This window comes from Macaca fascicularis, chromosome 4 (assembly GCF_037993035.2).
Source record: "Macaca fascicularis isolate 582-1 chromosome 4, T2T-MFA8v1.1".
Lineage (NCBI taxonomy): Eukaryota > Metazoa > Chordata > Mammalia > Primates > Cercopithecidae > Macaca > Macaca fascicularis.
The window spans coordinates 48156902-48183859 of NC_088378.1; the positions used below are offsets into that span (position 1 = coordinate 48156902).

Below are 26958 nucleotides of genomic sequence, written 5' to 3' on the forward strand. Positions count from 1 at the left end.
TATTCTAGTTCATGCCTAAGGCCCTACCTTGAGGAATCTTCAACAGCCCTGGTCACAAACAAAATAACTCCTTCTAGGAATTCTATTCCGCCTGCCGAGTTTGCTCTGCTAGGTATCATGATCTGTTCTACTTCTCATCCAGCCTAAGTCTGGCCATAATACCGGCCCAGCTATAAAACACACTCATTCACTTGGAATTGCTCTGTGTTCTTTTTTATTAAAAAAGACTAACACACACAGAGTATGAAGTTTGAAAATGCATCTTTTTCTCCTCACCTTTATAGCTGAACTCAAAATAGCCTTCATCCCACTCGCCCCTTCAGAGAAGGAGCTGGTTTGTTGGGGAAGGTTTTGTATTTCTCTCACCTACTTAAGGCCCTGCATATATACTTTTTCCAACTTATCTCAGTAAGCTGATTCTCCCCAACTCTTGCTTTGTGAGATGACCAGTATGTCCAACAGAACTTTCTGCAATATTGGAAATGTTACAGATGTGATGGCTACAGAACACTCAAAATGTGCCTCTGAGAAACTGAATTTTTTACTTTAACTTTAATTTAAATTGCTACATAGAGCCAGTGGCTCCTGTACTGGATGGCACAGGCAGACTCTTGGTATCCCCATGAAAGGAGATGAAGGCAAGGCTGTGTTTTCCTTGCACACAACTGTGCTACTGATTCAGCCTCAGGTGTTTACCTTGAAGCTGTAAATCCAGCCACTTGTTCTGTGAATCCAGTGGAAAGATTCCCCAGTTCAAATTCCAGCTTATCCATGTTATCTGTGTCCTGAGTTTCGGTTTCCTCAATTGTGATAGTTACCTGATGTATGTAAACAGGCTGCTGGGACAATTGACTGAAACAAAATGGATCTGAAAGCACACTGTAATCTAAATGAACACCCTACAAATATACAGTATTTATGAAACACTGGGATTAAAAGTACTGTAGAACCACGTGTCAATGTACAGCTCACGTTCTAACCATGTAGCTATGGATGTAACCGGAAAGAGACACATTCTCTCCCTATGGATACTATACTGTATCAATTGTACCGAAAGAAGCGGCAGTTTGGACAACACATGTGCAGAAAGGACACAAGAGGTGGCAAGTAAAACGCCGGCATTCTTTCTCAGCAGATGTAAACCTTGACTAATTGCTTACCAAACGCACTAGGAGTACAAAGAAAAAAATAAAGCTTATTCAATTGAAAAACTTGCCCTTTGGCACTGAATGAGGTTTTCCAGATCTCTTTCCAGCCACTTCTTCTCTAGATTCAAAATGCCAGCAGTCATGGACATCACCCATGCATGCATTTCCCCTGAGCCCTCAAAGATGAAGGAGACAGTCTAAGCGTTAGACATGGCCATGGTTTATTTAAAGATGAGACACATTTCCTCCAACTTCAAGTTTCCCTCAAAGACCAAAACATTTCCCTCAAAGACTAAAACACAAAGCCTCTCGTTTTTATGCTTATTTCATGAATATCTTTTCCCAAGGCTTTATCTTGAGTTCCAGATTCATGTGTTTAATATACCTAGCCTAACACTAAGTGCAAAGTTGGTCCTCAGAACTAAATTAGTTATATGATAGTGAACATTCTTTAATTTCTTCAGAGAGTCCTTAATGAACTCAAATTCATAGTAATTTTTAATCACTATAACTATGTATTTCTTCAATATGGGCCTTAGAATAAAATAAATATTTGTTTTCATGATATAATAATAAACTTCTGTAAAAATAAGACTGTCTTCCCCAACAGATTATAAACTCTTTGTGGCTGAGGGTCAAAGCTTAGTTATTAAAAAAAAAAAAACTGTGTGGATATATACAACATCTCTCATCACCATGCACTTGATCGGCTCTGGCTGTTTACTGATGAGCCCAATCTTTGGTTGAAACCCGATGCACTTTCTGGCCACATCCTTAAAACAACTTAGGACAGCTTTCTGTTATCTGGCAGACCACCATCGATCCTAACAGAACTGACAGAGCAGATAGTAAGTCTTACCCCAAAACGTCTCAGGACATAATTTTCAGTCCCCTTGATTCTAAAAATACTGAGTGAGTGATACAGATCTGCCAGTATGCCAAAGAAGGCTTGTGCCATCTGCTTCGTTGTGCTCATGTTGATTATTTTGGGGATGAGAGAGGATCAGACTGGAAGAAGAACATATATATATGGTAACAGCCAGGAAAGACTGTGTTCCCAGGGGACAGGGGTATACGAGGGTGGAGGGGGAAGTCAGAACACACATGTAGTTCCAGGACTTCCCCAATGCTACATAACACAATCATCTAATGGGGCACAACTGCTTTACAACATTCTTAAAATAAACTGTGACTTCTGGCTTCTATTTCTATTGTCCCCACTGACACAATCAATGCAAGACCCATTTCTGAGAGGAAATTGAATTTCCACTTTTGGTCTTCCAACACAGTTGTTTTTCTCAATATCAGTTCTTTGAAGGACTTTGGTAGCAGTCTCTATCAAATTTTTAAAAAGCTATTTAGAAATGTCATCAGTAGAAAGATGATGTCCAGAACCTCCAGGTAGTCATGGCTGCCATGTCTGCAGACCTCACTCCCATCATGGCCTAAAGGCAAGGCCAAAGATCAATCTACTTGCTGTTTCCTTCTAGTGCTACTTTCTCTCATGCTTCTGGCTTTCTCCCTCCTGGAATGTCCTGGGAACCCTTGTCTACCTGGCAAATTTCTACTTTTCTCTGTCACTCCCAGGCAGAGGCATGAGTTCCTCCTCCACACAGTGAGGCCCAGTAGAGATCTCCACCTTACTGTGTTTGAAGAGCTTTCATTCTAGCTTATCCTCATTGTAGGAGACACCACCTGCCCTTCTATTCTCTCTGAGAGAGCCACCTGCTGAGCCATCAGGCTTGTTGCCTATAGGTTCTTTTCAGCTGTCATCTTGAGACACTGAATTTTGTTAACCCAGTGACTAAGCTCTTACTTTCTAAGAAATGAGGCTTAAGATAAACAAGAAAGACAAAGTGAATTATTTCTTCAGTATTCAGGGAGAAAATTGAGAAAGCTGTCCAGATGATGATGCTACAGCTTTGGAACATCAAATCCACATCCTAGCCAGAACATCTGAAAAGGGACAGGGTGTGTTCTGTTTACAAATAGTGTAATATCTAGTTAAAGATGGCCAATTGAATAAAAGCATGTAGCTCTGGTCTCTCCAAAAATTCTACTAAAACAGTGATGGTGGGATTTTTCTAAAACACAGCCTAATATAAAAGGGGGAAAACAACAAATTTTGGAAGCTGAAAAGCAGGTAAACAAACAGTGATCAACTTGGTCATCCTAAGAAAGCTAAACTTTAAGCCAGCAATAAGAGGCAACAAAACAACCTGCTATACCCTGCAGCATCTACCATACGTCTCCGCAATTTGGTACAGTAAGTACTTCTGGAAGTGAGGATGGAAACAGGTAGGAAAGCAGCAGGTGAAAGTCTGTTAGTGAAGCACTGAGCCCTCCTGACCTCTCCTGGTGCCTGCAGTGGGGCACCTGCCCTTCCTTCCCCTAGCACAAGTGCTCGCTATGGAGAGTGTATGAAAGTGGGGGAGTATTCTGACACAGGGTGAATGTCCCCTCTCTCAGGCCAGGAGGATGGAGGAGTCTTCCCTGGGAAGCCGACGAGCCCAAGAGAAAAGAGCAAACCATAAGGACAAAGGGGGTTCCTCCAGGGGTCGCCACCTTACCCTATACAAGGCTCCAGCTGACAAGCCCCACCTAAGTATACAAAGCTCCCATCAGCTCTTTACTGGTTCGACTCACAAATTAGTAGGCCAAGAATCACCAGAAATCAGAGGAAGGCACTTAATAGGGAAAGCGGACACAAAAACTAACGGGGAAAAAAAGACTATGGAGGGAAGGAAACTTCAAAAAAAGAATCATGAATATCCTAGAGAGAACAGAGGTCCTTAAAAGAAGAGCAGGATATTATTTTTTAAAGAGAACACCACCAACAAAAAGGCAGTGGCAGTGCAAGACCCCAGGGGCTGGGACAGGCATTTGAGTCAAACTTTCAAGGGGAACACTTGAGAACCCAGAGAGCATCTGAGAGTCAACACCATGAAGCAACCTGTTATAACTCAGCTAATATAATCCAGTGACTAACATTCATTGACGAAATGGTTAAAATATGTATCATTACACCAAAAAACATGAAAGGAGAGGGGATGATTTTTAAGGCTAGCCCCTGACTGCATCTACATGGAGATGGAGTGAGGTGGTAGAGGTAGGTAGAAGATGCCAATAAAATGTTCAAGAGGGAAGGGATGACTCCGATGAGCAGGGAGCTGGAATCTGACACCACAGAAGTGCTTCATCTCTCACAGATCTGGGGCCACTTCCACCACTGGCCTTCCTCATCCGTACAGCATGGAAGCAAGGGGCTGGGAGAGCCAGGATCCCCATAAAAGGGCCAAAGGCCTTCTTCCAGATGGGTCATCCAGTATAGTACCCACCAGGGGGAAAAGAGGAAAAGAAATACTGTTGCAGACTCTTGGATCTTTAACACGCCTCCTCACCTCTCCCTACCATATGCATTGTATTTTTAAATAGAAACATTCACAAAAAAAAAAAAAAAAAAAAAAATAGACAAATGTCTACAAGTAAGTAAAATAGATGTGTGCATTGAGAAAGGCAAGGGTTAAGCCAGGCCTGGTTCTCAAGCTGAGATGGGACTGCCTTGTTTGAAGAGGACTATTTATTAAAGAAGACTCTCAGTAGCCTGGTGGGGGGTGAAGGGTGGAGAGCAAGTCCCAAAATCCAGACAAGAGCCTTTGGTATTAGGGGAAGATTTTCTAATCATTATAGTCAGGAACGGGGATCATTCCTTTATGACAGCTGAAAATATATCCCCCTCCTCCCTCCCTAGAAACCCTTGAGTCTCACCTTTAGGCCCTTTTAGGGTCTAGTCTACTTCTATCGCTGATGGCGGTGATCTCTTTTCCTGGGACTCTAAGTATAGGACATGGAGGAACTGCAGCTCTAATTAGCAGCAGGACCTATTATTTTTCCAATAAGGTTACCATTCAAGGGAAAGAAAAGCCTGTTTCTTTCTCAGGAAGTATGTGAAAATATAGGCTCACATTGAGAAGAGAAATGTGAAAAGCATATTAGTTACATTGACCATGGGATGCCCGGTTTGTGCGTTAAAATGACCTGAATGACCTTGAAGGATCTGAGATCTAGAAAGGATGCTCAAGACTTGGGTGGACTGTTTGATCCTAAAATAACATATCACTAAATAAACAGAAAAAGGCCTTGAAGTGCAGATAACTACATGGCAGCAGGGCATCTTGACAGTGGAATTATAGATGACCTCATTTTTTTTTTTATTTTTTGAATATCTGCACTTTCTAAAGTTTGATAATGACTATTTAGGCTGAGTCTAGGAGTATACCAGGGAGGAGGTATATTGCAGATGCAGAGGGGAGAATAGAGAAGAAGAGCTCGGAGTCAGGAGCAGTATGGGGCATTGTGGAACATGTGGTGCAGACTGGCTGGGATCAACAGGAGAAGGGCCCGTGTCAGAAAACCAATAACAGGGATAGCGCACCTGGCAGGGGACATTGGGTTTATCCTATAGGGAACTGGGAGCCAGTGAAAGTGAGGATGTCCCATCTACAGAAGAATTGCAGAGAGGAAAATGTTACATATAATCACTTATCCTTCCCACATGGTAATTCAGTTACCTGGAGAGAACAGCAGATTGAAAGGTACTATTCTGAAATGCTAACTGGTTCTTTTTACATGAGATGAACCCAAGACCAAATCGGATTACCCTAGACACAAATGTGATGGACAGTTTTAAAGTAACATGCAGTATTTTTTTCAAGCTCGATGTAGAACTATCCAGAACTTATAGTAAACTGTGTACATGCATGGTTATGTGAGAAAAGTGAAGCTGCTGCACCTGTTCCAAAGCTCACTCCGCTTCCTCCAGAAGCATGCCCGTCTGCCTCTCGGGACACAGGCCATATTTTATTAGACACAATTATTGCCAGAAGCTTGAGAATTTTCTCTTTGCCTTTCCATGTCATGTCCAATAAATTCAAAGGATGCAAAGCAAATTGTTCATCCAGGAATACTTAATTTGAGAAATAAAAATATTTATCACTAGTCCTTTAAGATTATCCTGGTTCTTGATTTTTTCTTTTTAAACTGATTAACATTTCATCGGGTTTCCATTTTAAAAGAAAATGGCACTGAAGGGACAAGGCAAGTTTTCCAAGCGACAACACTGGCTTTTCTGAAAGGGGAAAGGAATGTTAAGGAAATGGGGGAGAAAGCTTAAAAAGAGTGGAACACTAGCAAGCAGGGCCTCTTCTCCTTTTCACCTTAAGTCTTTTTTCTCTCCCATTCACAGCTTTAGGTCCTTTGTTTGTTTAACAAACCATTACAATCATACCCAGTTCACTGGGGGAGGAATGTGAACTCTCTGAGTAGCTGTCCTTGCAATCCACATGTGTGGTCCATCTTCCGGCTCATCCGCAGGCGGCTTTCATGTGCTGCTCTGCGCTCCCCGTCACCCTGGAGGCCAGCACCTTGCTCACAATAAGCCTCAATTTCCCACCGCTGCCTGCTCGCAGCTCCTCCCCAGCAGCCGAGAGCAGTGTCTCAAGTGGCTCTTCCTCCCCTGCTTGCCTTGCAATCATACTGTCCACCCTGCTTTGGCTGGCCCCCTTCAGCTCCTGAGACAGACAAGGCCTGCTGTGTTAGCCACCCCCCACCTGTTCGCAGCCCATGGACTCGCCACTGAATACTGGGCAGACACATTCCAGGATCTTCCTGGCTAGCACTCCTAGTCTTCTAATGTCAGGCGCACTGTAAACAGAAGATACAGTCAAGACTCTCCCCCACTTCACCCCAACTCCCAGCCCTAACTAGAACTGCTAGTGCCTCTCTCAGGTCCTAGTAGATATGTTGGCCCTGTTGGGATTAATTTCAATTTCTTGGTCAATAAATCAAAATATTTAGTGACAATATTGTATTTCAGTAGGAGTCAGAATACTATTTAATAAACTGTTTCAGTTGAGCTCATAAAGCTTTCTCATGCTATTCTAATAATTCCCATCTCACAGCCCTAAGAGATAGGTAGAAAAGCATCATTGTCCCCATTTGACAAATGAGGAAACTGAGGCTCAGAGGATTTAAGTTTACTGCCCATAAGCATGGACTAATGAGATACTGCAAGTAATACACTATCCCAAGCAAAGCGCCTAGCACAGAGTGAGTGCCCCAAAGGCATTAGCTTCCATTAATATCATTATTGGATGATAATGATGATGAACAGAGGTTGCTCTAAGGTGTTCTGAACTAAGCCAAGTGCTCTTTCAACTTATGCTTTGCCATCCCTTCTAGCCACGCTGTCTACATGAGCAGTGAAGTTCAGCAACAGCTTTTACAACAGTGTTTTCAAATAAAGCCTCAGGAAGTATGACTGGATTGCCTTGTGTGGCTGGGATGTGACCAGCATCTTTCCCAGGCTTATCTTTCAGTCTACATCTGCCACAAAGAGAGGACAACCTCTTACAAATCCTATGTATACAAGTTAGGAGTGTTGGCAGGGGCAGCTTTCTTCTTTTGAACTGACGGGGTTGTCAGCAGAAAATTCCATAGATCTATGTGTATTACTAGGCTGTGGATGTGGGACAGCAGAGGTAATGAAAAGTTGCTAACTGCATCATCAAATTCCCTGAAACGCATGTGCACTGAGCTTTAAAAAATGAAAGGGCTAAAAGAACCCTGTTCTCGGGTATTTTGCAGTTTGTGGAGGAAATGTGTTTATTTTCTACTAGAACCTTTTTGAAGTACCCTGAACCTCCAGCATGTTCTTGCCTATGATGTGTTTCCAAGCAATCATTAATAAACATGCCCAACTAGAAATAATCTTAAAACATGCGCACCTACTGAGTGACAGGAAACATCTGCTGCGAGGCAGGGACTGAGTCCTCCCAGAAGTTTGTCTGAAGATTCAAACCTGTGAGAAAAGACCTTGTACATCGTCAGGGAATGAAGCTAGGAAAACATTCCTCCATTATGCTACCCCCGAGCTTCACTTCTAGAGCACACACACGACTGGCGACGTGCAGAGGAGATTTTCTAGTGTGTTTTCATGCATTTTAATAGATGATCTTTAAGTACTTATATCCTTTGTCCTACTTGCAACTGGATTAAGAAAAACTCTCAACTTTTCCCCTGCTTTCTGCAAGTGGAACAAAAAGAACACATGAAATTGCTTACATAAAATATTCAAAAGAGCACTCAGAGGAAATGGTATTTTTTTAAACCAACAGTATTAAAATACCATAAAACAGGTATGCAAATCTATGCAATAACAGAACCTAAAACAAATTCTGAATTGAAAGAAAGTCAGCAAATAACCAGTTGGCACTCAACAAAGGGGCTTCATATAAATAAAGATTTATCAAATTTGCAGTGCAAGAAGGTTGAAGTCTCCACATTGAATATTTAATTAAATGGTCACTAAACCTGGCTATGCATTAGAATCAGCAAGGAAAACTTTTAAAAATACAGATTCCTGGGTGGCCACAGGGCAAATCAGTGCAGACTAAAACAGCATCACTGGGACCCCAAGAATTTATGTTTTTACCAAATCTACAGAAGCCAAGTCTACAGCCAGCTTTGTGCCACTGAACCCTGATGAGCATTTGGAAACCAGCATTTCTGTTCACCAAGTAATTATCAGACTTGGTTTCTTCCTACCAAGACTATTCCAATCAATTGCTCCTCTTACAGGAAAGCTTTTCAGGATTTTCTTAACTAGTACAAAGGCAAATCTGTTATGGAACGAAGCCAATTAATATCTCACCTAAGTGATTTATTCACTTGCCTATTTTCTTCTGTGAATTTGATCAAAAAGGCTATGTCCATTTATTTTGTATGATAACATCCTTTGAAGTTAAAAATGGAAAAATCAAGGCCATTTTTGGACAACTGTTTTAAAAAAAATGCATCACAATACAGGAAAAAACTGGAGGTGAGCAGGTTATTTGTCTGAGTCATTTAGGGAAATTGTTTCCAACGTATTCCTTGTTTTGCTTGTATAAACACTTTACAAATCATCTTCATGGTCCATCTCTTTTCTCAAAATGCTCAACATTTATTGTGGTGGTTTAATTGGGTGGTCTCCAAAGGCTTGTATAAAAATTTTTTTGAAAGAGCTTTAAAAAGACATTAAAGCAAAAGAGTAAAATTCTTCCAGATGATTCTTCCTTTGCGCCTACCCATCTCACAAACGAACAATACCAATTTATGTATTCAAAGAGGCAGGGGTTCTTCTGCTTCCCAGGAAAGGGTGCACATAACGTGAGGTACGCAAACCAGGCAGTGAAGTAGCTTAGCTTCATTGTGAAAATATTCAAATTATCACAAAAAGAAAGCGATTCCTTTCTGAATTCAACAATACTCCTTGGCCTCCGAGGGCTCACACAGCAGCTTATTCTTAAGCTGTTCAATGTAAGCAGCACTCGTGAAAGAGGAGAACTCTGGCAGGGAGGAGATCAAGTCCCTCAGCTTTTCCCACCTGCCATCTCTGCGCCAGTCTAATGCTTAAATAGTTAACAATACAACAGAGAGCCCGAGGCAGGCCCGACCTGGGGGGAAAATCATGTGCAGTATATGACGATTTAATAAAGCAGAGAAGAGACAGGAAAAATAACACATCTTAGTTTGACAGGATGCTACTTGCAGACTGCTTTTCAGGTCAGAATTTAATTTCTAAAGCAGAGGGAAAAAAGGGTTTTCATAACGTCAATTATTCTTTTTTAAGTATGTGGTTAAAAATGACCCTATAAAATTAAACAATCCTACAGATAAATGTTTCCGAGTTCCAGAGTAACAAGAATCACATTTTTCTAGGAGTGAAGACTGGCAGATGCTAAACAGATTAGTTAATTGTTTTAAATGAAGGGGGAAATATTTTTTGGTAAGTTTATTTATTCGTTGATGACAAAAACCAAAGTTTCACAGATCTAGGGTTTATGAGTTCCAGGATGTGTTTTTGCTGTCACAGTATGTTTTCTAGGCATTTGCTTCTGAGAACAGCATTTAAGAACATGTCTTTTTCTCTCTTAATGAACTGGTTTAGCCGCCTGCTGGGCATTCACTGAAACCCACATTGAACAAAGGGATTTCCTTCCCGTTTCAGCTCATTCACTTCTAGCGACTCCTGATTTTACTTAAGCAAATTCTCCAAACTGACTTTTTTATTTCTAATGATTTGAGTGGGAAAGAATTGGGCAACCCTCAAACACTGGGAAGTCTGCCCTGGTTCTCAGTGAAAGAATCCTCTAGACTGACCATGTACAAGGTTTGTTTTTGTAAAGTCTCTCGAATGTGTTTTAGTTTCCAGATGGAAAGGAGCCCACCCGGTTTGGTGGATTAGAGACAACTAAATTTTATTTCAGCAAGACGGATCATGGTGAACAATGAGACTATATCTTTGAAATGAAGACCCTGAGTGGGATATTCAGATTCACCTCCAAGCAATGATGTCATTTTAAAGGTGACACTGAGGGGCATGGTATTAAGGGGGTCACTCGATGTTGGAACAGATTTGTGGGCCTGGCAGCTGGTCTTCTACCTTCTCCCATTATACATGATCTCCCTGGGGGACCCCATGCATAACCCAAGGTTACCATTACTCCTTGAAGTCAGAAGCCTCCCAAATCTCTATCTTCAATCCCGAACTTTCTTTCAAATTCCAGACTAATACATCTACCTCCCTCCTGCAACTCTTGGATACCTTGCAGTGCCCCTTCAAGGTCACATGGTGGGCTTCAAACGTTAACCCGCAGACTTGCTCCTTCTCCAGCACTGCCTGTTCTAATGGCACCGTTATGCAATAGCCATCAGGGCTCCCGGATCCTCACCAGGTGATGGCTACTGTTTTACGAACTTTACTTAATACCCTTAACAACCACATGAGTAAGTAGCATTAACCCTATTTGACTAATGGGGAAACTAAGTCTTAGAAGTTGTGCTGATTTGCCCATGATCCTACAGCCAGCAAGCAGTTAAGCTGGGCTGTGAATCCAGGGTGCATGTCAAAAGTCTACCTCTTCCCATGTCACTTTCCAGCCTCTCCAAACTTAGAAGCTCTGCAGTCTAGATTGTTCTCAGAGATTAAGCTTTACAACCTTATTGTCTCTCAAATCTGTTTCCTTCTCTTAATTCCCATAGCTACCTACTGTTCGAGTGATGTTTTGCCTTTATTAGGGCCTCCAAATTGGGATAGCACGACAACTTTGGAATTTTACTTTGTTTGAATTCCCAGTGATTTTCCTTTCTAGCTCATTTAAAACAGGTGGCAGCCTTTGTAATCCCTTGTATTTTCATCCAGCTGAAGACAGAAGCATCCTGAAGAAGTCTGTCTTTGTTAACAATATCTAAACCTAGAGAAGAAATTCTGCTGGACTTCTGGGAGGGGAGAAGGAAAAGCAGAGGAGAAGCTGCCAAAATGACACTCTCCCTACCATCTCCCCATGGCCAACCCCCCCATCCCAGGGCCTGATAAGGAGATATGTCAGCCCCCAGCAAGAGAGGCCCTTGCACCCCTCTGTTACCTAAGGCAATGAGTAGAATCCTTGAGAAGACAGCTACGTGAAGAGTGTGCCTCGGGAGGCCAGAGCTGAGGCAGGAGGTTTCCAGCCCTCACTGGCGACCCTGAGGCAGACAGCTACAAGGATTCAATAAATCACTACTTTGATAAACTGAAGGTCAGAGGTGGGTTCCTCATCTTCCAGAGGCCATGAAAATCTCCAGGTCCTAGGACACACTCCATGGGGGAAGGGGAAGCACCTAAAACTTACTGACATGAAATTTCCTCTAGGTTGGCAGAATGCGAACTGGAGTCCGTTTTCATTATGGTGAATGAAAACAGTAATGCTCCTTGCGTACTTGACGATCTGAGGTGAAATGCAGACTTGTGGGGTGCCTCAATAAAGTGCAGAATCTTAGAACAGCACATATCTGTGCTATAGACTAGCTGCAACTGCTGGAACTGGAGCTGATCTAGTTTTCAAAAAAAGCCACCGCTCGGTTAGAGAGACGAGCACGGACTCTGCTTAGGCTCTGGTGACCTAGGGCAGAGGGGTGGGGTGGCGGGGAGGGCAGCAGGCTTATGCTTTAAAACCCTGAGGCAGATAGAGAAGGAAGGAAGGAAACAAGGGCAGATGTTAGAGTATACTCACAAGATTAACTCCTCTGATTCCTATGCAAATACCTAGAAAGGGAGAGACACACAAAGTTATCTTTAAGGTCTTTATCATCAACTCTGAATTGCTAAAATAAACAAAAACACCCAAGTAGCAGGGGGAGGGGGGAACGGAAGTCGACTTGGAAGAGGAAAGAGAGCAGCTGGTGCTGCTGAAGTCATGAGATCCAGGACACCCCTGTTTCCCAAGCCTGGACGTGCCTCCCAGCGTAGCATGCTGGCACGGAGCGGGAGGGATGATTTCCATAAGATGGAAATGATTGCGTGCTGGAAAATGAGGTGCTTTAGGGGAGAGAAGATTCCTAACCCAGAGGAAAGGATATAAATCTTTAATATATCACATTTGTTGACTGTAAGATGTTGCAGTAATGGTCGGTACTTGCAGCACCAAATGGGCACGTCTAAGGGGTCCGGGCTTTGAAATCAGTCATGTTATCCAAACAAATTCCACTTGAGCTCCATGGCTGAATGTCTGAGACCTTCAGAAGAAGCTTATAAAGGCCCTGGTGGAAACTGAAGAGGATTTTAGATACGCCAAAGATGTGCTGGCCATTACACAGAGACTAGAACTTTTAGTGGCGAGAGCTCTGGCTGGGAGAACCTCACATTCCTAAGAATCAGCAACCAGGGACCCCATTTTCCTGCCAAGTAGGCACACTATTAAATCTGATGGGCATGTCCAGGGGAAAGATGACCTGGGAAAGGAGTTGCTCGGGGAGCAAGTGCCCTGTCGCAGAGGCAGAGATTGCCAAGATGGTCTGCTAGGGATTGAGGCACAAAGCCCCCTCTATCTACTTTAGTTATAAGGAGGTGGGAATGCTGTGTTAAATTGTACCCAAGAAGATAACTCATAAGGCAAGGAACATGGAAACTAGGGTGTATTGGGCAAGTAAGCAGAGGTTGCTTGCTTTACTGAAAGTGGGGCTGCTCTGGTCTCTCAAGGGTCTAGCCTTGGTTGGCACATGCTTCCTTTGTCACACCAGACAGGTGAGACCAAGAAGGGAAGACAGAAAGAGACAGTCAGTGAACACCTGCATGGCCCAGCCCCAACCCCACCACTTAACATGGCAACTACGTACAGGAGGCTACTTTCCAATCTGTGGTGCCCAGAAACTTGGCAGGGATAGGGGGTTTGCATGGGGAGGGATGCTAGATAATGGAGAACAAGCTCACTCTATTGTCCCAAACTCAATTTTCGTGTGGCTTCCTTTAAACAAGCCACAAGCTCAATGTGTCAGTTAGGTCAGTGGAGAGAGAGATTTCTGCATGCTAGAGGCAGATCCATATTGCTTCCCCAGTCTCTCTGTTTTTGGATGGTTCCCCTTCATTCTAATCACAATGCTGCTGCCAAGGTGATTCTTCTAACATGCAGATATTTTCCTGTCACTTGCCTGTTTGGAATTCTTCAATGGTCCCCTTAGGTTTCTGTCGACTGCAACGAAAAGTCTTGTCTAATCAGAACCACTGAAAGTTTTTAATCAAGAGAGCAATATGTTCAGGCTTGTGTTATAGAAAGAAACTGAGAGAGCAGACATACAGATTATCCTCCTGGATTTATCAGTTATATACATTAAAATGGCCAAACAGTAATTCACATAGCAAAACAAACAAAAAACCCAACTGTGCAGACACACATACACACACACACACAAGTGCAATAACTGAACTCTGAAGTTCAGTATACAGCTGTTCACAAAGCATTCTAAATCTTCCCTGACTCAGAACAACATCTTCGTGCACTCTGATTTGAATATGTGGTGCAAATGAGAACCATTTTAGGGAAACAACATAAGATGACTATGATCTTAAGGTGGTTTCAATTTACATGGCGATTGTGAGTTTTATGAACCACCTCTAATTCCTACTCCTGGAACAAACAGTGAAAAATTACCTTGGTAAACGCCACATCATGGATCAATTAAGTTATTCCCCAAATAAAGTATCCTTTGTTATAGTATAAGCCTGCATAATTTCTAGCATTTTAAACATTGATAGAGAAATGTACTTTTTTTCTAATTTTAATGTTTAACACTCCTATGTTATGATCCCCAACTCCCTTCATCCCACCACTGATTTCATTTTAACTTTTGTTTGTTCATGGAGGGAAGTAAGGAAATTTTAATGATATTCCTTAGATAATACATTTTCTTACCTAAAAGTAGTACAATAATGAGTTTTATTCTACCTCAGTCCACTATGCGGCATGCACACTCTACTTAATACTAGGTTGTGTTCCTACAGTTAGTTAAAAAAACCAACTAGCTGGTAGAAAGACGGTGTGGTCTAGTGTACAGGAAACTGGCTTTGGAGTTGGATGGATCTAAGTTCGAATGCTGGCTCTGCTACTTGGAAGGTGTGTAACCTTAGGTAAGTTGCATAACTTCTCTAAGCCTCAGTCTCCATCACCATAAAATGGGTATATCTATATATCTTGCAGAGCTGCTCTACAATTATGCATAACACATGTATATTTAGAGGCACAATGACTGGTACCGAGTCCAAAGTACATGTACGAAGTAGATGTGGCCTGTGAATAAAAAGTGTTAGGGCTGATTTTACACGATGGGTAAGCTCACAACTAGGAAACATGAATAACTTTTTTTGGAGTAACATATATATATAATAGAAAGTCAGAGTATACATGATGGATTCGCTTCAATCATGTTTCTTTAATGTGGATCATCATGACACAATTCCATCTCCTGGCATGTATTTATAAAATAAATTTCTACTATCCCTGTGCTTTCACATTTTCTCACATATTTGAGAAATTCCTAGATTCTTAAGCAGTGTAATCCTATTTACTGAGATTTTAATGGCAATATCATGTTTAACTAGAGAAAACAGTTACAAATGGGCCTGGCATGAACTGGTCCTACAGGTGCCATAAAGTTACCCAAATGGTATAATGAAGTGATTGAGGGCGTTTGGGGATTTTGCTACATTTTTTTCCTTCTGAACATATTGGTGGGGGTAGTGGACTAGTTTTAATTAGAATCGTTTGGAGAACAGGAATCCAAACACACGACCTAATATTCTCCTAGTTAGCCTTCCGCCTGAGGCAGCTGTGGACAGCCTTCCTAGAAGTCAGCCTCACGATAAAGAATAGAGCGAGAAGTGGTTTATCTAGTGGGAGGTTTGTGGGGGGAATCGAATGTAAGATGGGATATAAGAAAACTTACAAAGACAACTGGAATTTTTAAAAAATACACCATTATGACCTTCAAGGACATTTTGCAAAGAAAAAAAGAAAGTCTGGAGAGAGGCCAAGAGTTATGGTTTAGCAACAGCACTGCAGCTGCAAAACAAGTGAGGGCTGCTTTAGGGTGACATGGCCTTGAACCTAGAATTAATGTATATGACAGGGAAAAACAACAACCATGTTAGATATGAAATTTAAGGCTGGGATTTGGAATCATTATCTTGAAATAGGCGGTTAAAACAAATCCTAATCTTTACATGAGTGGTAGAAAATAAGAAATAAAAGCTTCTGACATATAATGGGCCCCTGGCAACCATGAATTCCCTCAAATAAACACTGGATTGAGCGACATAACCTATTTTATAACTCTAGAAAATTTGGCAAGCTGAGAATCATCTCACATTATGATTTTAGAAGAGTGGTTTAGAGACTCTGAATTGTAACATATGTTACATTCTGGATATCTGATTCTAAATGGTGGACCCTATCTCAGTTTTTTTTCCTAATATTTCCTTAAGATAAAACCATTTAAAAAACACCTTTTTAAAATATAACAGAAAGAGAACAAGAAGTTTCTAGTGAGCAAGTCATGATAAGTAAAAATCAACTGTACAATGCCCATGATTTCTAATTTAAGACAAATAAATAGCAATGATCATTCTTAGCGTGTCCTCTTGATTTTTTTAGAGTGAAAAACAGGCTTTCATTTAAGACCACATCTTAATCCGCCAACCTTATTTTCCCCTCAAAGCCTGAAGTTCCTCAAATGTAAATTCTCTCACAGAGTCTCTTCTGGGACATAAGCCCCTCTCCTGTGGAGGAGGCCAGGGCTCTGGTTTGTGCTGCAATGCGAGGAGAGAATGAGAACAGAGCCATGACTGATGGTGGGAGTGCTGGGGGGCAGGAGTTGGAGGGTTCGGCACAGACATATTTACCTTTCTAAGTGAGGTACAGATGAGTTTCAGATGTGACACGAGACAGAAGCCACATTAGACGTGACAGCAATCCTAAAGAAAAAAACAATATCAAAAGTTTTTTTTTTTTTTTTAAAGCATCAAGAAAAAAACACATTGGTACTATGAATACTGAAATTTACCTAATCAGAATATGAGTTCAAGGATACCAGGGGTCAAAAATCTCTCTCCATCAATATGCTGTGCTATAATGCCATATCCAAGCATTCCAGAGGCACACATTTAACTCCTTAAGGGATCTTTAGTTTTAGAGAGGCTATACAGTGATGTGGTTAAGACCACAGTATGGTGCCAGAAAGCTTAGATTCCAATCTTGGTGCCACCTGGAGCCACTTAGAGACCTCATGCAATTGGTTTTCTCTCTCTACCTCAGCTTCCTCTCCTGTAAAATGGCAATAATGATTACACCCACATCACAAGACCCTTTTGAGAATTAAATAAGCTAATTTGAGATAAATGCTTGACACTGTCTGGTAAGCAGGGAGTATTCATGTATTTGTATTTATTTTTCAGAGACCCCACGTAAAAATACCTCACAGCTTCAAGCAGAAATTACAAGATAATCATGGCTGGGCACAGTGGCTCACGCCTGTAATCCCAGCATTTTGAGAGGCCAAGGCAGGAGGATTGCTTGAGGGCAGAAGTTTGAGACCAGCCTGGGCCACATAACAGGACTCAGTCTCTACCAAAAAAAAATTTTTTAAAGATAATCAGAACCTTTTTAAGAGTGTCAACTAACCTTTTTAAGAGTGTCAACTAAAAGAACACTATTCCTTTGGGTAAGGGAAACAAGAACCTCAGCAGGGATGAGGGTGAAGAGGGGGAGGGAAGTAAACGCCACTAAAAGACAGAATATGGGGGAAAAAAACACCCCACTTTGGCTTGACTTCAATTTTTTTAAAAAGTCAAGACCACTATTATCAGCAGAGGCCTGGAGACAAGAATTTGCTGTGCAGACCCAATCATTCACCTTGAGATAAGGAAAAGGACAGAAACTGGACAGCAAATGATGAGAGGGCAGCAGCGAAATGTTTACAGACTGAAAAGAGATGGAAATATAGCTTTCAGTGAAAATAATGAAGACAGGAAATAGATCAATAACTTAAACCCATCAACCCTCACCTCCACAGATATAAATTCATTACTGATTAGCAGTGTAATCCAATTGGATGAATACTTGAGCACCAACCCTAAGTAACCTCCTTCTCTGAGTAGCCCACATTTATGCCTTGAACAAAAAGGCTGCTGTTGTATGTGTTTTTAAAATAACAAAACGATATGAATTTGAATCTTACTAATGCAAAAGGCATAAACTTTTAGGTATAAGCTGAGTTGGGGTTTTTCCTCCTGAATTGAGGTTTTTCTTTCAGAAAAATGTCTCACTAAAGGAGACAATACGTAATGTTGCAAAGTAAACATTTAAACTACTTAAAATGTACTAAGTATTTTAACAACCTCATTAATATACAAATGATTAATTACAAATGATTAGGTATCTAATTATTACAGATGATCTTTATAATAGTCATATCTGATCTTATACAACTGACACATTAATTTTAAATAGTTCTGTATTTCAGAATAGCTTTCTTGCAACTAAATCTAGTGGTGAGGAGGATATCTTGTTTTCAACGGCTAGATACATGTTTATTAGGGCTGCTTTATTTGGTCAGTCTGGGTGGACGGGAAACTGTCTAAGAGGGAAATATCTGGTATTTTTCTACTAGGAAGTTAGCTTACATAGATTAACACACATGTAAACAAACAGACATAACATATGTCCATTCCCAAACTTATTTTGAGGGTTTGACTCTTAAGTTACTTGAAATTATTCTTCTGGGATATTACAGCAGTCTTCAGTCTAAAGAAAAAGGCTCTTTTCTGAAGAATCACATAGTTGAAGTTATCTGATTCTACAAGCAGAGCAAGAACAAAATTTTTAACTGCAGTTACTTCCCTGGCCTGTCTGTAGTTCTTTTTTTATTAATGTAGACAAAGATATGCCTCACTGCTGAAAGCTGAAACATCAAATGGAAAAGATGCAGTTTGATTTCCTACATTCCCTCCACTCTCTGCCTCTCCCTACTTCGGTATAAGTCACACAAAATTACTTCCAGAAACTAGGAGGATTGAGCAGCCAAGTTATGAAGCCTAAAGTGCTATGCTTAATGCTTTTTTTTTTTTTAATCTTCAAGTTAATACTTATCAGGGTGACAGTCTACCAATGATCAAAGTCATGGTAATTTTTCTGTTTCATGAGAAATCTAAAATCTCAGAATCACAACCCGCTGACTCGATCTTATTTGTAACAACCCACATAAGTGCCTCTTCCTCTAGGAGATTCCTCCTGCAATTCACAAATGTGAATTTCACCTCTACTATTAATCAAAACAGAAGTGCAAATAAGTTTCTTTAAAAATAATCTTGGTAGTGAACATAAAACAAAAATAACATGGAGAGTAAAGTATTAGCCCGTTCCTGTACTTGTCTGCTTACTTACTCCCTCCTACAACACTTTCTAAAAATTTCCATTTGATTTTAAGACGTTATTTTCCCAAAAAATGTTGACAATAATTTCCCACTTCAAGCTCTGGCTTTAAAAAGAAATAGGTTATAAGTTGAGAATAGCTAAAAAAATTGGGTTCGTCCTAGGGTTCTGTGACATCAGACTAGTCAGTGCTTTAGAATCAAAATTTCCCTTAGACTTTTCACTAAGAAGCAAAGCTGTTTGTTTGCTTTATCTGATAAGGAATTCAAAACATGCAGTGGTAGTAAATCTGGTTAAAGAAATTGTCAAGGGAGGTTTTGAGTTTTGCCATTATTTAACATTACATCATAGAATTAAATCATGTAAAATGGCAGCCTTATCCATCTCAATCACTAAATTTGGTCAAGTGAAAGTCTACAAAATTCTAAATGAAAAGCTTTTTCATCTTCTTAATGGAAATATCTAAACATTACATTGAGGTTTATTTTTAGGAAAGAATAACAGAGAAGAGAGCTTGGCTCTGAAAAAGAAAAATGCCACACACTGGTGATGCTTCCTTCTAGAGGCTGTGAACTGCCTGACAAACTTGCTAAAGCAAAAAAGGGCGTAATAGTTCTCCACAGAGGAAGAATTTTAAAAAGCAGTAGCAACAATCAGGTAACAACAGACCAATCAGGTCTTCCCAAAATTTAGTATTTGCAGTTGAAACTGGGATAAATAATTACTTTCTAAGGAATGTAGAGAGAGCCAGCAATCCCCATTCATTCAGCCCGCATTTACTGAGCCAAGAGCTCTGCTAGGCTTGAGATATAAAAATGAATACAACACAGCTGCTTTACTTCCAGCTAAAAGAATACACCTAAATAAAGAGCTACAGGGCCATGTGTTAAGTGCTATAATAGAGGTGTACACAAAGGGCTGGGGGCCAAAGGAAGAAGCCATAAATTCTTCCTGGGAAATCAAGCAAGTGAGGGGAGATGTGAAAGAAGGTATCTCAGAGATGTTTCCTTGTGATAAACTCAAGACTTTTTCTTTAGTGTGTACTATAAAGGTGGTAATTTTAAGACTGATCAACTATTGCAATGCCAGGTGCTAATCTTGGTCTACAAGCCAGTTTGTGTTTGATACACACTTCCAGTTACAATATCTCAGGAATATAAATATTTTAAAATAAATATATTATTGTAATATTCCCATGCAATGCACACAATCCAGAATGGCATGAATCACTGGCTTGAGTGGAACATAGCTTCCAAGTTCAAAGATGTTTTAAAATATAATGAATGAAAGATGAATTTTAGAGAGTTTCCATATAATATCAATAATGCTTACTGTATCACTGTTTTCTTTTCTCTCAAGGCAAAAATAAAAGAATCACCTGATTATATCATGGTTAATATTTGTTTTTCTCTACTTCTGTGTTTAAAAAAAGAGGGAGGGTAGAGAATCAACTTCTACTTAACATTATTTATTATGCAGACCATATTCCTACTTATAACATAGTTGTGACAAAACCTCCATTGTTCATTACACACTAGCCCCAAACTTGAGTAATTCTAATGTAAGCATGAGAAACTCCCGTCTCCTTTGGGGTGAATTTCCCAATTCCTCTGTGTTAAATTGAGGTCTAATTTTCCCTGTGCCTGGTTTTCACAAGAAGGTCCATTCCACCCCATGTGCTCCTTTTCAGCTGTCAATAAACAGAGGCAGTGAATTCCCCACGGCTTCACAAAGCTAGTTAGGCAGAGCCATTCATTCCTTCAGGAAAACAGGGCATTGATTTCAGCGAGTTCCCAGGGAGCAGCTGCAACAAAGAGATCAAAGGCCCACCTCTCTTTCCCTCCATTGCTTTCATTAGGCCCAGCCCAGACAAACAGCGACAGGTTTCCTTGAGACAAGGAGAGGGCCCAGCAGACCACCTCATGGTTCAATTCAAATTCATCCGTTTCCTACATTCCAGTGACAGTCCAGAATGCTAACCATGACAAACCAGCACAATCACCCGGCATAATATACTGCTCGCTAGTTCATCCAAGGTCAGAGGGAGAAAACAAGCACGGGGGGAAGTCCTCTGCTTCTAGGGCCTGCTGAGCTTCAATGGCCCCCTGACATTCCATAAATAAACTTCTCCCTCTCACTCTCCCTTTCTTCCTCCATCCTACAACCCTACAAGCGACGGTCTCACTGAATAATCTGCAACTTCTTTCATGTCACCATATCCAAACTATATGGAAACTTTATTCTCAGTTGAATAGTTCGTTCTAATAGTCAGAGGAAGATGGCTATACATGCAGCCTCTATTAGTTCACTGCTGTGCTAAAGCCAGTCTGCTACACCTAGTAAGCTGCTACTACAACGTGATGAATTCAGAGCTGCAGTTTCTAGGGTTACCTTAGTAAGGGTTGATCTCCAGAGCTGCAGTTTCTAGGATTACCCAAGGGGTGATCTCCAGGGAAGGCAACACAACTTAAAGATGGAGTTAGTTTGCATAAATTCTGTTTGTACAACAAAAGTGTGAACGGAGATATAACAGTTTTTTTTTTTTTTTAATTGGATCCAGGTAATCACCCAAACTGGTTAATCCAAGCTCCTGTGTATAAATGAGTTGTGTGTTTGTTGGGGTGAGGATGGTTAGTCAAGGGGAGAGGAGAGAGCAAGAGGGACTATGAAAGAAAATGAATTATTCTGACTGGTTTACCTACACGGAACAAATATAATTAAGAGGTTTCCAAATTCACCATTCATTTCTGAATTGCTTATTTCACACCTTCATGGAAGTCTATGACAAAATGCCTTTATTTCATTGTGCTCATTCCATTTGTCACTAATCCTGAGTATACATGGGAATCAGTGGGTTAAGTTTCAAAATTGTGAAACCAAAAATAAAATAAACAATATTGGAATGAAAGGCATGAACCCACTGGGTGAGGCAGAACACAACCTTCCCACGTGCCCACAGGCGTCAGTACTGACCTCGGTAGTGGGGTGGAGGGGAGGTCACCAGTGACCTCCAGGGCCATCTATTCACCAATTACTCACCTTGACCTGTCAAAGATGCTATTTTGTATAGAGAGCTGAACAGCCCTCAAGGAGTAAAGACATTCCTTATATTCAAATTAGGACAGAAATGGACTTTGCATATACAGAACTCTCAACTGCACAGGAAAGGTAGCTTTGACAAAAATGGTGTGACAATTAATTAGGAACCTTAAAGCTAACTCTGGCAATGACTTGCTTTGGGCCTAGGGGACACCTTTAATCCCTCTGTCTTCCCACTCTTCCCAAATGATGACAGAAATATCTGTGAAGAATTCTTTGTGGCAGTCCAATGAAATAACCATTCCTCAAAAACTATGTATCTTGTCAAAGAAACTGGCTTATGAGTAGAACTTCCTTATATAATGATCACTCTGTAACTCAGTAGAAATTCTCTGGAAACTCGCTACATTTCTCTAAATCAAATTGTTTTTTGTAAAGCACTCAGGAAAAATACTACTGAAAGAAAGTCTATGGCAAATGACCAAAACCACTTATCAATCCATTTATGTATCTTTCAAAACCATTTACAAAACACTGAGAAATGTTATCCACTGGATCTCTGCCTCAACCACCTGAGAGAGATGGTTTTATTAATCTATTTTTGAATGAGAAGATAATAGGCTCAAGAGAGGTAAACTGACTTGCCAAAGTCATGGAACTAATAATCAGCAGTTAAAACTTTAAATTCAAGTATTCTATCTTTGAGTCTCTTGCTGTTTCCATTATACCAGCTACCATGTACTGGGGATACAATTATTCACTGAAGTTCTCTTACCAAGGCTATATTAAATAAGTCATCCTGGTTTTTGAGGCCAATGCATTGTACCACTTCCATTCAACGAGGTAGTTGCTTAAGCGTATGGACTCCGGAGTCAGATCTGTATTTAAATTTTAGTGTCACTTTGTAATAAGTTCATAAATTAAACAATTAACAATATATTTGGAACCTCAGTTTCCCTATTTGTAAAAGAGGAATAATAACCTCACAGGGTTTGTGGAGGATCAAATTAGATAACTTATATAAAGCTCCTAAAACAGTGTTGACATACAACAAAAGATCAACAGTTATAGCTATTATCAATGCTGAAAATCAAAACAGTGTAAAGCTTGTTAAAAGGAAAAATTTCTTTTAAAGAAAAAGACATAAAATTTAACATCCAGTCTCTAGATTGCATGATTCCTTGCATTAAAAGTTTAGCTTTCAAATCTAGGATTTTATGGGGAGCAACTAATGAACTAAGATCAAACTATTATAAAAGAGAAAGAAACTACTATACAAAACAGAAACACTAATTGAAGTGTCGTTTTAAAAGGCTAATTGAGGCAAATCCTTGCTACTATAAAGCAGCAGTGTGGTTTTTCTGCACAATTCAGCTTTACTTCTTGCCACTTAGCCATTTCAAGTAGAAATGTATTGGTAACAGGAAGATATTCACAGACTGTTACCACTTGAAGAGAAAAATACACACAGGGATATTTGTTGTCTGTAGACAGTGCTTTCATGTTTTTAAAGAACTAACACACATCTTACTTCATTGACCCTCACATTACTAAGAGAAAACAGATTAATTTTCTAGCACAAGAGAAGACTGCCAGTGGTAAACAGCAAACCTTATTTTTTATTCCTTGTCTCATTTTTCATGACACCCTATTACTGGGTGGTGGCATAGAGATGCCACAGTACAGGGTGTACAGAATACTGTGGGAAGACAGAGGCCACTAAGACTGGGAGAACCAGAAAAGGTTTTGCAGAGAAGGTGACATTTATCCAACCTTTTATCTAGTACAGACGTACTTCTGGAATATTCCTGGTCACCCTTGAGCCTGAGATTTCTTTTTTTTTGTTTGTTTTGGTGAATTCTGAATATCTCATTCAGTGATTTAGTTCTCCTTATACTGCTTTTTGTTCATTTGAAAACTTAAATGGATGCCCTCACCCCCTTTTAAAAATTTCATCCAAGGCCTTGATATTAAAGAGGCCAGGAGCTGAAGCCACTATTGTTTGACTTAATAACATTAATACGTAAGGCACCTTTTGATTCTACAGTTCTGTGACTTTTAAAATGACTGCTTGTTCTGTAATAAGTAGTAGGTATACTGCATTCTGTAAGTAGGTATATTGCATTACCTACTATACAACACATCACTTGAAATGTGCAATTTACTTCCTGTTAATATTTTAGAATATTTTCTTTATTACCATTTATATCAGAAACAGTTTAAAAGAACTCTTATGAACATCTAAAGGACTATGTCTAGCTAAAGAAACTCAGCCCAGAGTTAGTGAAGTATGACAACTGTTTCTGTCCTAAGAGCCGAGTTCCTTTTTGTAGGTAACCACCCCTAATTCTATCTTCTCTCACAACATGAAAGAAACATATTTTTTTAATGAAGGACATTCAGACGTTTGAAGATGATTATGACAATCCCTGATGAGTTATTAATTTGAGACCATTCTTCTTTTCGAACATAGGCATGTAGTGCTACAAATTCCTCTCTGAGCCTTGCTATAAGTTGCATCTTAGTCACTTAAAAATTTGGTTTCATTTTCATTCAGTTCAAAATATTTTCTAATTTCCTTTTTGATATTTTTTAAAAATAGGCTACTTTTTAGAGAAGTTTATGTTCACAGCAAAATTGAGCCTGTTACAGGAATTTCGCATATACTCCCTTCCCTCCCAACACACTTAGCCTCCTCCATTATCGACATCCCCCACTAGAGTGGTACATTTGTTACAACTGATAAACCTCCATTGACACATCATTATCACCCAGAATCCATGGTTTAGAGGTCACTCTTGGTGTTGTATATTCTATGGGTTTGAAAAAATTTATGACAGTTCTCCATCATTATAACATCATACAGAGAAGTTTTGCTGATCTTTTTCCTGTCTAATTCTGCATTTTCTAAAATGTCATATAGTTGAAATTATATAGTATGCAGCCTTTTGAGACTGGCTTCTTTTACTTTAGTAATATACATTTAATTTTCTTCCATGCCTTTTCATGGCTTGATAGCTCATTTCTTTTTCTTTTTTCTTTTTCTTTCTGAGACAGAATCTGGCTCAGTCACCCAGGCTGGGGTGCAGTGGGGCAATCTCGGCTCACCGCAACCTCCAGCTCCCAGGTTCAAGCAATTCTCCACCTCAGCCTCCCGAGTAGCTGGGACTACAGGTATAGTCTGTATACCTGAGATTACAAGTGCCCACCACCATGCCAGGCTAATTTTTGTATTTTTAGTAGAGACACAGTTTCACCATGTTGGCCAGGCTGATCTCGAACTCCCAACTTTCAGGGATCCACCTGTCTCGGCCTCCCAACGTGCTGGGGTTACAGGCGTGAGCCACTGCACCCAGCCAGCTCATTTCTTTATGGTGCTGATTGATTTCGTTTGTGTCACACTTGTTGGCTGGTAGAGTTCACCAGTACAACCATCTGGGTCTGCTGTCTAGAAGGTGTTTTAGTTTATATGTGTATTTCAAGGAACTAGTCTATTTTATCTAATTTATCAAATATGTGGGTGAGAGCTTATTTATACTCTTCTCTTACTAATCCTGTATTTTATCCACGGGATTAGCAGAATAACACCTCTTTCATTCCTAATATTGGTAATTGGTGTACTCTTTTTTTCTTTGGTTGCCTGGCTAGAGATTTATCATTTTACTGATCATTTCAAAGAACCAGCTTTTTATTTTGTTGATTTTCTCCATTGTTTTCCTGTTTTCAACTTTGTTGATTTCTGCTCTAATTTTCAGTATTTACCTTCTTCTGCTCACTGCAGGTTTAATTTGTTCTTCTTTTTCTAGTTTCCAAAGGTGGAAACTGAGGTTATTGATTTTAGGTTCTTTTTCTTTTCTAATACATCATTTAATGCATTTAATGCTGCAAATTCTGAAGCACTGTTTTAGCTGTATCCCACATGCTTTCATAAACTGTATTTTCATTTTCAGTTAACTTAAAATATTTAAACATTTTTTCTTGAGATTTTTCTTTGATCCGTGGGTTATTTGGAAGTATACTGTTTAATTTCCAAATATTTGGAAAATTTCCAGCACTTTTTCCGATATTAACTTCTAGTTTAATTCTGTAGTCTGAGAAGGTATTTTGTATGGTTTCTATTCTTTTAAATTTGTTACGATGTTTTTAATGTCTCAGGATGTGTCCCTGGGTTATTTGGAGGTGTGATGTTCAGGTACAAGATATTTTTCCAGATTCCTTTCTAATTAAATTCCATTATGGTCAGTGAACACTCTTTGTATGATTTAAATCCTTTAAAATTAATTGACTTATTTTCCCACCCAGAATATGGTCTATCTTGATAAGTGTTCTGGCTATGCTTGGAAAAAATGTGCAGTTTGCTGTTGAGTAGTGTTCTATAAATGCCAATTAAGTCAATGTGGTTGATAGTGTTGTTCAAGCCTTCTATAGCCTTATTGGTTTTCCAACTACTTGCTCTATTATCTATTGAAGGAAGGGTGCTGAAATCTGACCATAGTTGTGAATTTGTCTATTTCTTCCCATGTATACTGAAATTATTTTACTAGGTGCATAAACATTTAAGATCATTTCTTCTTGATGAATTCACCACTTTATCATTATGAAATAACCCTATTTATCCCGGTAATATTCTTTGTTCTAATTTCTACTATGTTTAATATGAATATAGTCACTGCAGTTTTAAAAAATTAGTACTAAAAATGATTTTTTTTCATCCTTTAGCTTATAATATATTTGTGTCTTTACATATGAAGTGCATTTTTCTGTAGGCAGCATAGAGTTAGTTCTCAGGGGGTTTTATATGTATTAAATCTGACTGTGAACAATCAATTGAGATAACTCACTACCTTCGGACCGGCCAATGTGTATATTAAATCTGACATTCTTTGCCTTTTAATTATGATAGTTAGACCATTTATGCTTACTTAATGTGCTTACTGATGTGATTAGGCTGAAATGCACCATCTTGTTATTTGTTGTCTAATGGTCTCAAT

At 39.8% G+C, this 26958-nt stretch overlaps 1 protein-coding gene across 50 annotated transcripts in view; it reads right to left on the reverse strand.

Annotated features, from left to right (window-relative positions):
* The window catches only part of PLAGL1 (PLAG1 like zinc finger 1), a 65762-nt gene that overhangs the window by 9984 nt on the left and 28820 nt on the right, over nt 1-26958 (reverse strand). For 9 of the 50 annotated variants that reach the window (XM_065543534.1, XM_005552020.4, XM_074037181.1 and 6 more), the window contains 4 exons: nt 16402-16473; nt 13656-13696; nt 12242-12273; nt 7934-8007 (listed from right to left, as the gene is read on the reverse strand). The gene's annotated coding sequence lies outside the window, so the exon portion shown is untranslated. Of the gene's footprint in view, nt 1-7933; nt 8022-12241; nt 12274-13655; nt 13729-16199; nt 16309-16401; nt 16474-26958 lie in introns of all 50 variants that reach the window. The other 41 variants (XM_005552019.4, XM_065543530.1, XM_065543500.1 and 38 more) reach the window with 7 other exon arrangements.